This window comes from Felis catus, chromosome C1, assembly GCF_018350175.1.
Source record: "Felis catus isolate Fca126 chromosome C1, F.catus_Fca126_mat1.0, whole genome shotgun sequence".
Lineage (NCBI taxonomy): Eukaryota > Metazoa > Chordata > Mammalia > Carnivora > Felidae > Felis > Felis catus.
In genome coordinates, this window is record NC_058375.1 from 162,810,627 (window position 1) to 162,823,451 (window position 12,825).

Consider the following 12,825-nt stretch of genomic DNA (forward strand, 5'->3'; position numbering starts at 1 on the left):
AAGTGGACCACTGAGAAAATGAATTTTTAGAGCCTCCACAGCAGCAACAATAGCTGTCGGTTACTGACCATCAAGTGGATCGAAGGCACTTAGAACATCGCTAACTTGTAACAGTGACATTGCAAACTAGCATGATTCCGCACACCTTCCAGAGGACACTGAGACTCAGGGAGTCTAAGGAACTCACCAAAAGAGAGAAATTCATTCACATCCAATCCTTTCAATCCCTGCTGTTTTTAGATAAGCATTTTTAGGCAGGTAAAGGGCTGACACCTGTAGACTAGGTCAGAATTTGTTTTTCAATAAAAGACGGTCTCAGACAGATTCTTTTAAAATGTGTTCCTTAAATTGGCCTTTTCTGGATGACACCAGCCAGTCACCTGTGGGGCCAAGTGGGCGGCGTAACCAGTGCTGGGCGCCTGTGCTATGATGCCTGTATTGGGGCAGGAGTCACCTTCCGAGGCCTTAGTGTCACACGTGTCTTAGCTCCAGGAGGAAGGATGGGGATCGGAAATTGGATTCAGGAGCAACTTACTGTGAAAGACACTGCAGCCAAAGCAATGGTGTTAACAGAGCCAGAGAAAGCAGCTTACCAAGGAAGGGGGTGGCCAGGTCCGCCCACAGGGCCCCAAAGATGCTCTCCAGGGAACAGATCATCTGTGTGCTTGGTGGATGAAATGCCCCTCAGGCCTCAAAATCATTATATCAGACTCCCCCTTCGCCAGCTAACCTGTCATCCCGTTATCCTAACACCGAGCAAGGAAGGGCTAGATTCTGGTCAATTACCAGGAACCCTTCTTGTGAGTCGGTCCCCTGTTGCAAAGATCACACTGAACTTCTGTCCGATACCTCTCAGGGGCCAGGCTGTGGTACAGGGACCCTTTCAGGGGACTGCCACCCCGTCAGGCTTCTTTCATCTAGTTGTTTTACAACTTTCTGTTGTTGCTATTATGCTTCTGTCTGTGCACTAACTGACTTACAGATAAACCTGTGGACCACAGAGGCCCAGCCTCCCTGCTCCCCTGTGCTCCCCACCCCAGCCACCCCAGATAAATCTCGGAAAAGGGCTACATTTAGATTCAGATAGGCTGAGCGGTATCCTCAACGTCCCAAAACCTCAAACGAAGCACCATTATGAGGTTTTCTCAGGCTACCTGGCTACTATCGAAATTGGATTCCAAACTTTTCTCCTGTGGCCCAACCCCTATATGTTTTACTAAAAAACAACAAACCATGGGGGTGCCTGGATGGCTCAGTTGGTTAAGCATCAGACTCTTGATTTCGGCTCAGGTCATGATCTCACAGTTCACGGGATCAGGCCCCGCATCGGTCTCTGCACTGACGGCATGGAGCCTGCTTGGGATTCTGGGATTCTCTCTCTCCCTCTCTCTCTGCCCCTCCCCTCCTCAAAATAAACGAACAACACCATACAGCATATACATAAATAAACGACATACAAATAAAAACAACAACAACAAACCTGACCCTATTATTTGGGAAGAGCAGGATAACACAGACTTGGGGACCTTAAAGAAAAGCTTAATAAAGCTCCCTGCCCTCGGATATCACGGAGGTTCTTTTTTCCCCCTTTTTGTGAGAGAGAAGAGAATGCCCTTGGAACACTCACCAAAAAATATGGAAACCGTCATGGATCCATAGGGCATTATTATAGCCAACAACTGGACCCTCAGGCACGAGGATACCTCCCTTTTCTCAGAGTCATTCCTGCCACACTGCCTTTTTGCTTGAGGCCACTGAAGAAACAATCATGGGACCCCCTCTAACAATCTTTGTCCCATGCACCAGAGGCCCTCCTGAATTCTCACCACACAACACCTTTCAGCCAGTCGCTTCATCTCCCGTGAAATTCCCCACTAACCGCTCATCATGTACCTCTTTCTCGCTGCCATATCCTTAGCCATGCCACTCTCCTCTCCCTCTTCAATGATGGAGCCTCTCACAACTGCGTGAGGCTGACACAGCACCTTTTGACTCCCCGTGATAATTTACAGAAAACTTCTCACACCAACGCAGATCTTTCATGGTTTACTGATGGGTCTTATTCAAGGGATGAAAATGGTAAATATGCCGGGCACACTATTACAACCCTTTGTAAAAGAGTTTCTTTACCTTTACCCCAACAGGCTGAATTATAGGCTTTTTATTCAGTCTTGAACCTTAGCCAAAGGCAAACTCAACAAACATCTACACGGACAGTCAGTATGCCTTTGGGGTGGCCCATGACTGGGATGTTATGGAAACAGCAAGGTTTCCTTACCTCTAATGGGAACAAAACTAACACTTTTATTAGATGCCATACTTTTGCCGGCTGCCGTAGCTAGTATTAAGATAACTGGGCATTCCAGACTTGACTCCCTGGAGGCTGAAGAAAACCGATGTTTCTGTCAAAAATGCCGGTCTTCAGGGAACAAATAAGCAAGCCTCTCATGGTCCAAAAGGAAGTTCCTCCAAAAAAAAAATCCCCAAAATTGACAAGAGATGCCCAACAATTGGCCCCGGAGAGGAAAACACGATATTGGAAATCTAATAATTGTTGGTTCAGTAAAAAGAGAGAACTCTGGCTTGAACCAAATAACAATGCAGTCCTGCCAAAGATTCTCAAATTCCCATTAGTAACCACTGTACGTGCATGAAATCATTAGTCTGCTGATAAGATGATATAGGCTTTATGAAACAATACTGGTGGGGAAATATTAATAAGGCTGCAAAAAGTGCCTACCTTGATTGCCCTCCCTGTGTAAAATACAAGCTTGGGAAATACGTCCATGCTGCTCCTAGGCATTTTAAACTGCCCGATGGACCGTTAGAGGCTTGGCAAGTGGGTTTTATTCAGTTCCTCCTATCTCATGGATAAAAATGTGTTTTAGTCTTGATCTGTGTGTCTTCTCACTGGACTGGAAGCTTTCCCTGGTAGACAGGTTATGGCCTCTTTTGTGGCTAAAATCCTATTAGAAAAGATTATCCCTACCTGGGGAGCCCCTCTCAAGCTTCACAGTGACCCAGGAACTCACTTCACTCATCGAGTGCTTCAACAGGTCTGTGCTGCGTGCCCGGTTCTGTAGTTCTTCTGTGGTGCCAAACACCGTCAATCCTCAGGGCTAGTCCAACGCACTAACAGCATTAGTAAGACTCGATCGGCAAAATTTGTAGAGACCTTTCAAATAACCTGGCCAAAAGCATTGCTGTTGGTCCTTCTAGATCTCAGATCCAACCTTTTGAGACTCATAAGCTCTCATCCTCTGAGAATGTCACAGGGTGCCTGATGCATCTGGCTCCCATGTCTTTTGACAGCTGATAAAAGGAGATATACTCTAATACTGTAAAGGCTTACTTGCTTCTATTGAAAAGGACCATGTTTTAATAGAACAATGTTTTTTTCACTGCATGCTCCCAGGAGGTGAAGACCTTAAACATCACACCTTACAACCTGGAGATTTCATCTATTAGAAAAGACACCTCCAAAAGTGTCTTCAACCTCACTCGAAGAGCCCCTACTAAGTACTTTTAACCAACCCTGTGTCACCAAACTTCAAGGAATAGACCCCTAGATTCTCATGTCACATCTAAAGGCACCAAACCCTGACTGGAGCTGCACACCAATTGGTCAGAAACTAAGATTTTGAGGCATGGAAGCCGATGACAGCTTTCTCAGGATGGCTGGAGCAGGCCTGTAGGTCCTTTTCTCATTGTTGCTTCTTACTCTATCTTCTCCCTTTCTTCCTTGGACAGATAATGCTCTTATCTACATTTCCCAATCCATTACAAAAGGGGGAAACTCCTCTGGTTGTTGGATTTGTCACCAGAACCTTCTGTCTGTCAGGACAACGTGACTCCTTAGCTTATCCTGTAAGCAATTTTGCTGGAATCCCAAATGCCACTGCATGCCTAAACTGTTCCTCAGGTCCCTTTCATAAGGTTAGATTATCATATCCATACACCATTGCTCCCTGCCTCAATCTAACCCAATCTTTGGTTGGAGAAATGAGCTCTCTCGTATATATATGTACAGTAAAACCTTCAATTGTGAGTAACTTATTCTGTGAGTGTTCTGCAAGACAAGCAAACATTTCTAAGAAATTTTAACTTGACAAACGAGTGATGTCTTGCAATACGAGTAGTACGTGATGCTGAATGTCACATGATCACAACTGAGCCAATGGTTCTTCTCTCTCTCTCTCTCTCTCTCTCTCTCTCTCTCTCATTGTGGGATTGTGGGTGGCGGTCTCCCATGCTCAGACACTTGGTCTCAGGCCACGGTGTTTGGCAGAAATCAGTGATTTTTCAGAACTCTGGAAGGTGCCCACAAATGGCACTCGTGTATTTTTTGTCACTTCAGAGCACCTATGGACAGTCCGTTGCTTTTCCATACAAGATAAGCTTAGGAATGCTTTGCTTCATTCTAGGTCAGGCTGCCTGTAGACACACACCCTTTCCTCTGCTGTCTTATTGCCAGTTACATTAAATACAGTATGTGACAAGAGTTTGTTAATACTATACTGTAGTTAACATCTGAGGGAGCATCTACAATGGCCCCCATGCAGAAAAAGATTCCATTGAGCCAACAGATAGCAGTGATTCTGTTAGTGAAAGTGAAAATCGTCCTACACAATAACCCTCCTCTGGACTCCCTCACACCAGCCAGGAAAGTTTTCAAAGTTAAGTGCCGGTTAATTTGTTTATTTTTATTTATATTTTATATTTTCTTTATTATTTTGTATTATATTACAGTACTGTAATCATTTTTATATGAATATTTTTGGATTGTGAAATGAATCATCTGAGTTTCCATAAATTCTTATGGGGAAATTCGCTTTGATATACAAGTGCTTTGGATTACAAGCATGTTTCCAGAACTAATTATGCTTCCAAACCAAGGTTTTACTATATATATATGTGTATATATATATATATACACACACATATATATATACACACATATATATATACACACACATATATATATATACATATATATGTGTGTGTATATATATATATATATCTACACACACACACACACACATACACACACACACATATGAGAAAGACACTGCGGACAGCCAGTGTAAGTCAGACCATTTGTAAGCTGGCTGTCATACCCATATGTTTAGGAAGACTTTCAATACATAATAACATGGTATTTGAGTCTTGGTTGCTAATGCCTGCACACTGACGAATGAGTTCATAAATGCTAATCCTTATGAGGGAGCCCTATGTGCAGTCCTGGCTGTATTCACCACTCTCTTTTCTCCTCATAATAAAAGAGCAGCTTCCCAATGGTCCACCTCCCTAAACTTTCATGGCTCATTAAATGAGAACTTCTAGGGGCACCTGGGTGGCTCAGTTGGTTAAGCATCCGACTCTTGGTTTTGGCTTAGGTCAAGATCTCACGGTTTGTGAGTTCAAGCCCTGCATGGGGCTTGATGCTGACAGTGTGGAGCCTGCTGGGGATTCTCTCTCCCCCTCTTTCTCTGTCCCCTCCCCTGTTCACTCTCTTCTGTCTCTCTCTCAAAATAAATAAATAAACTTCAAAAAATTTTTTTAAAAATGAGAACTTCTAAGAGGCATGTATGACTTGGATTTGTCTCCATAGAGACAGTCTTCACCCTTTGGTCGAGTAAGTGCTAATGAATGCTTGATGAGACATCTCTCCCTAAAGTCAGGAGAGCTGCCAGGTTCCATAGTCAAAGCAGGGGCAGCCCAACAATGATCACATAAATTGCTGGCTAAGGCAGTTTTGGATAATCACATAGCTTTCGATTACCTACCTGCTGAGCAAGGAGGCATTTGTGTGATGGCAAACACCACGTACCGCACATGGATGAACTCCTCTGGGCAAGTAGAAACCCAGTTGCACAAAATTAGGAAACAAGCACATTGGCTACCATGAGCTTTGTCTAATTCTCCACGTTCCTTTGATTTGTTCAGTTGGCTACCTTCAGGCCCAGGGTCAGCGTGCAGAATCATACAATTTGGAATTGTCACGTTTTTGTGTTTTGTATAATTATTTTTAAGTTCCGTACCTGATGCCTGTCAAAACTTTGTAGTAACGATATGCAAGAAGGTGATGCTAACCCAGTGTTGCAAGATGGTCTCCGATGTGTACAACCTTGACAAGAGACAGGAAATGCCTGTGGATTCTCCCTCTTAACCTTCCTTGTTACTCAAATGTGGATTTAAATGGTGTCCAACTGCTATGCACTTCCCTTCTGATATGGGACACAACACCCAGGAAAGCTCCTTCCTGGCAGTGAGGGATATGGACGAGGCAACTCTTGATCAGCGATACTTTTAAGGAAAGATCTTGATCAAAAGGGGGGAAATGTGGAATCAAATAATGGAAACCTCATTTAAAATGGAGTCAGGGGCACCTGGGTGGCTCAGTCAGTTAAGTGTCTGACTCCATCTCAGCTTAATCTTAATCTCAGGGTCGTGAGTTCAAGTCCTATGTTGGGCTCCGCCCTGGGTGTGGAGCCTACTTTAAAAAAACTAATAAATAAATAAATAAACCAACAAAATAAAAAAAAAATAAAAGGGAATCAGGAGGCCAGAAAAGGGAGCTCTCAGACCCAACTGACATGTCCTCAATTGCAGACCCCAACAGGAAGAAGCATTTTTCAATAGGAAGAAGCCTGCTTTACTACCCCAGCAGGCAGAAGGAAGATTTTCTTCTTGCCCAGCCAATGAAAAACTGCCACCACCTGAGCTGCGACTTTCCTCCAGCGGGCTTTCGATCAAAGCAGCCCCTTCCAACTTCCTCCTTTTTCTCTGTAAAGTAACCTTCCTCTCCTTTGATCTCACGGTTTGCCTATGATTTTGCCATAGCTTGCATGTGCCCAACTGCAATTTTTCCCAAATAAACCCAACCGGCTGTTTTAGTTTCAAGAGTGACAACACAAAGATGAAAATAAAACATGACAGTTGTATTTAACCACTGAAAGAAGCGTTCGATAAAAACTAAATTTTAGGTGGGGAGCTTGGGTGGCTCAGTCGGTTGAGTGTCCAACTCTTGGTTTCGGCTCAGGTCATGATCTCATACTTCCTGAGTCCGAGCCCTGCGTCGGGCTCTGCGCTGACAGTGCAGAGCCTCCTTGGGAATTTCTCTCCCTCTCTCTGCCCCTCCCCGGCTCACATGCTCTGTATTTCTCTCTCTCAAAATAAATAAATAAAATCAAAAAATAATAATCATTAAATTATAGGTGAAAAAGCGTTGGGGTTAATAATAAGGCAGATAATTTACAGATATTCTAAACATTTTCATGTAGGTCCGTCCAGCTTATGAACACACACATATGCCCCCTCCCCCCTCTGTCTCTATATACACACATGCACATTTGTTTGACCAATAAATATTAAGTTATATATAACTCAACAGTGTTTTAATAAGAAAAGGCTCTTAAATTCATATTGAGTTATTACAACCATAAAAAGTTATTGTAGAAGCATTCATTATAAAGGCAATGAATCCACTCCAAGTTACACTGTGGAAATAAAATCATTTAGCCAACTCAAATTGCTACTAAAATCCTGAATTTTAAAAAGCCCATAGTTTGGGGATGCCTATCATAATTATTATGGATTCTATTCTTTAGAGACTCTTGCATGATGCAAACTTAGTTGGATGTGCTTAAGATCTGAAGACCATTAGAACTAATTAAGATGAAGTTGGCTTTGTTCTTCAACTTCCTGTTAAAATGCTCAACAGGAAAATTGATGCTCACAGCAAACCACAGCCATCCTGTTTCTTCAGCACAATCTTTTCACAGCTGCAGTTGCCTGTAGTTTCTATTTTCTGATACGAGTCACAGCGCAACATCTCTGTGCTCCACCCCACCCCCACCCTCCAGCAGGCCCAGGCTCAGAGGGCTGTAGGCAATGAGGCAATTAACACAAAGAGGAAAAACAAAAGACTGCTCAACTCAAGAGGAAGCAAAAGGTAGAGAAAAGAAACGAGCTTTAAGCAAAGCAGCAGCAGCATCTAGTTAGTGGTCTCTGTTATTCGCAATCCCAGCTGGACCACATGCTGTCTGTACACGGAACCCGTCATTTCTCAAAATGTACTTGCTCTTTTCTTGATCATCATTTAAGACGATAAGTAAATTCTGCATATGGGTTGTCTTCTCAATGGTAAGGGTTTGTGTCTTGCTGTATTTAGAGCGTCCTTGGCTAGTTCAGAAATACTTCCTTTAGAGTTCTTTTAGATAAACAGTTAATTTTGGAGGGGGGAGTGGGAAAGGCATTTTTCAGAGAAGACGTTTTGAAACATCTACAATGTCATGATCAGTAGCACACAAATTCACAGTTTCACTGTAAGAGTAACTGGTAGGGAAATAAAGGTTGCTATGAAGTCAAATAATTTTTTAAATCCACTGTCATACATGCTTCATTTAAAAATGAATGCAAATTTATAGACATCCAAGCCCTTTTAAAAGTGAGAAAATGAAGATAAGTTGAACGTTCCACCTGTCATGGTTTAGCTGTGGGAAAGGGAAAGGAAGCCTTTCTCTGCCTTATCCACATAACTAAAAGGTATCGAGTTTCTTCCCACTACTTCCCATCTCTTCTAAGTTTTCTCTTTAAGGGGATCAAATTTTAAAGCCAGAGTTTTCCTAAATCTTCCAGCATATTTAGTTTCACTGGAGGATTAAGATCTACCCATGTGCCCTTACCCCCAGCATATATGTCAACACACTCAATATATTTTATTCATGTTATCACTGAAAGTGTAGTCTTACAATACAAGCAAAAGTATCACCAAATTTACTTCTAAAAAGACCAAAAGAGCTGGAAGGAAAATGTCTTCCTTATGGTTATTCACTTTATTTTAGTTTTTTTTTTTAAGCTTATTTATTTAAGAGACAGAGAGCATGAGTGGGGGAGGGGCAGAGAGAGAGGGAGAGAGAATCCCAAGCAGGCTCTGCACTGTCAGTACAAAGTGAGATCATGACCTGAGTCAAAACCAAGAGTTGGACGCTTAACCGACTAAGCCACCCAGGCGTCCCCTTTAAACCTTTTTTAAAATGTTTGTTTATTTTTGAGAGAGAGACAGAGACAGAGACAGAGAAGCAAGCATGTGTGAGTGGGAGAGGGGCAGAGAGAGGGAGACAGATATCTGAAGCTATGTGGGGCTGGAACACATGACCCATGAGCCCGATGTGAGGCTCTAACCCACGAACCGGGAGGTCATGACTTGAGCCAATATCAGGAGTCAGACACTCAACCGACTGAGCTACCCAGGTGCCCCTGTTGCTGTGACATTTAAAACAAAGCATTTGTAATCTCAGTCTTATGACTGCAAGAGGGCACCTAGTGGCCTCTACATTGCATTTATGAAAGAAGCTCTTGGAATTATAGAAAACTTCACATTTAGTTGTTAGGTGGCCTTGGGCAAATTGCATAGTCTAAATCCAGTTTAGACTAAATCCATTTTATTCAAGAGTGAAATAAGGCAAATGCGTAACAATATTCACTATTTTTTTTTAAATAAAAGAAGCAAAAGAGCCTAACATGTAGCAAGTGCTCAATAAATGCTACTGTCTCCCCCCTCTATTTAACCATAAGAAAGAAACCAGGAGTCGATTGAAACCTTAGCCCACATGTCCATATCCATGCAAACCTCCTTATTACAAATGAATGGTGAAGGGAGATGTGTATAGAGTGCATTTTAAATTTCTCAGAAAAAGCGTACTAATTAAGGCATTCCTTATTCTAGTATTTTTTTCAGTTTTAATTTTTAGGAGTGAAGGTTGCAGAATACAGACAGAGGTATTTATGATAGTTCAAGAGAAATGCTCTTTTCAACAAGACATAAATGTATGGCAATTTGATTAAACAAAACTGAAATGTTTCACAATTTAAACAGCCAGAAACTTAGAAAGTAAAGTGACATGTTCATGAAATGTTAAGCAGACTTCCAAAGGGCATAAAACTTGAAAGCTCCAGAAATTAGGGAGCTCACTTCCTCTTACATTTTAGCATAGGTTGGACAACTTCCAGCCTATGGGCCAGATCTAGAATCTGATTTCATCAATGAGCAGGGTGAGATTGCTGCTGGACCCCAGGGAATCCTTTTTATCATGGACAGTTCTCGGAACACTGCACTTTATCCGGTGTCTGTATGATCCTTAAAAGTTTAAATATTAGAGTAATTAAAGAGCTGTGAACAATGAACTCATGTATGAACTTTTCAAAGAACAGCAAAAAGCCTGATTGGGATTCTAGAGAAATCATTTAAACCTCTTTAGACTGCAAAAGGAAGGGTTTTGACTAGATGACGTGCCAGTTCAGAAGCAGCATAACTTTATGAAGTTAATGGGTAACACTTAAGACCCACAATCCAAATGAATTGGAAGGACGTGGCTTCCACACTGACTGACCAGCCTTTCCAGCCTCTCACCTCCCTCTCTCACTATCCTGTCTTCTTCTTTCTCTTGCCTTCTCACTTATCTATCTTTCTGTATACCAAGCTGTTCTACTTTTCTTTTTTCCTTTTTAATTTTTTCTTTATGTTTATTTATTTTTGAAAGACAGAGAGAGACAGAGCACAAGCAGGAGTGGGGTGGAGAGAGAGGGGGACACAGAATCTGAAGCAGGCTCCAGGCTCTGAGCTGTCAGCACAGAGCCCGACGCGGGGCTCGAACTCACAAGTGGTGAGATCATGACCTGAGCCGAAGCTGGACGCTCAGCCGACTGAGCCACCCAGGCGCCCCCTGTTCTACTTTTCTTAATCACAATCTTCCTGAACCTTTTCTCCATTTTACCACTTCCCCATTTTCTACTGCACACACTACTTATACCATTAAATTATTTAAAAGAACTTGTCCTTATTGTCCAACTAAAGTTGTATGGGCCCTCTTAATGTTTTCAAGCTTTATTTTATATTTCTCCATGGGGAAAAAGGAGTATGTCAGGTCACTTTTTCATATGTGCCCCACAGGGGGGAAAATGTTTTTTTTTATACAAAGTTTCCTTAATCCTGTTCTATAGGTCTCTAGGTACATTGCTTGAAAATTTTAAATTACAGTATTTTATGACAAAGTGTTAATCATATTAACTGTAAATAGTTATAATGAATGCTACAAAATTTGGTTAGCAGTATTTAAGGTGTTAAATAGAAAGGTTCTAAAGACAGACTGTCTTTTTCCTAAAATACTCCTCTTTGAAATGGTTTAATTTGGGATTTGAACTTAAGTGACATATCTGTAGCAATAGAGTGGCAACAGCTTAGTTCCACGGTACTTTCCTTTGAAGTTTCCAATGACTCCCTTTACGTTAAAAGCACCTAACTGCCGTTTGCCAAAGCGATCACTCAAAAGCAGCGTGTGGACAACTGTACCATGCACCGAAAGGATATACTTACAGACATCAACCCTTATTTTAAATGGAAAAAAAAAAATTCTTGTAGATTCAAACTTGTCCAGGGGTCAGGAAAAATTCTACTGAAAATCTCGCTTATTTTTTGGCACAAAACATAAGTTACAAATTGCCCACAGTCACAACAGTGTTGAAACTAGCATTCTGTGCAACAGGAATCGATTACGTGGTCTTCTACTGAGAAATCAAACTATCCCAACATACTACGGCCCACTAAAAGCCATTTAGTTCTTCCCTCTAGCTGATAAAGGAAATACATTTAGTTTGAATATAATTTTTCTTACCGTTAGAGGATACTGTAGGAAGGCATGATCGGGGACACAGGTAGACAGACAAGCAAGATGTGAGCCCAGAGAGAAAACGGTCCCTGAAAAAGGCATCATCTTCTAACGCAAGTGTGGGGTCGTTTTTAAACAGCCATTTTGGACAAGTTCTGGCCTCTTGTTAAATGTGACATACTGAGTCAGAGGCAGACGTCTTTCTGTGGTTATTCGCTTCCTGTCTGATTAATTTGTTGTTTGTTCCTTCCTCCTTTGCTTCAGAAAAAGAAACTAGATTGGTTTTACTTAAGAAGCAAGCAAGGAAAAAAAAAACAACAACCCTAAATTAAAAAATTAAATGTTTCTCTTTCCACAAGGTATAACAAATCTGTTTGGTACAGTCACAAGAGATCAGGGTGTCCATCCAGTTGGCAGGCCAATGTTATTCTGGACACCTGCACAATTATAATTGTTCACAGAGCCTGAGATTCCTTCAGGAAAATGCCGCTTGAAAGTATTACTCTCAAGGACTATATCATTCGGTATTACTCTCATTGACTCTACCATTTAGTATTAAGGAAAAGAGTCACCCAAGCACTAGAAGCTCTCAGCTACACCAATGATTAGGGTAAGTGATTCTTCCTCATCTACAGAGCGTTCAAGTGTGTAAAGAGAAAGTCAGAGATGCAGGTGAAGAGAGCTGGTCAGGTGTATGAAGGCAAATGAGTTCTAAAATGTGATTCTGGTGCCCAAGACAGGATAAATGGTACTCAGCTCAAGTCATATGAAGATCCAGAGCTTTCTGTTCAAAAATGTTTTGTTTCTGTCCTTCATACTTAATGGGATAACAATAACTCTCCCAGAAGATGCTTGACGAAAGCAGAGATAATGAGTGCAGAACGAGGAAAGGCAGATTTCTCGTTATTAAAGGTCTCTAAGAAGTGGATAGGCAACGGGCTACATGTAGAAAATACTATGCCAAAATCTTGAGTTATGTATAAATAACCTGAAAATGCTCATAACTCTTGCTTGATCCATCTGAAAGGTTCAGACTTATATTTGCAACACATAGCATGTAACTCTGAGAAGAAAAACTTTGAAAACAAAAACATATCTGTAGAAAGAATGAAAAACAGAGGCATATTTCAGAAACTAACTTCATTGTAAAATTAGA

General features: G+C 41.6%; 1 protein-coding gene across 4 annotated transcripts in view; it reads right to left on the reverse strand.

Moving 5' to 3' along the window:
- WIPF1 (WAS/WASL interacting protein family member 1) overlaps positions 1-12,825 on the reverse strand; it is a 125,974-nt gene that overhangs the window by 31,083 nt on the left and 82,066 nt on the right. Inside the window, exon 1 of one of the 4 annotated variants that reach the window (XM_045033961.1) lies at positions 11,676-11,885. The exons of the other annotated variants lie outside the window; for them this stretch is intronic. The gene's annotated coding sequence lies outside the window, so the exon portion shown is untranslated. Of the gene's footprint in view, positions 1-11,675; positions 11,886-12,825 lie in introns of those variants that run through there. 4 annotated transcript variants of the gene reach the window in all.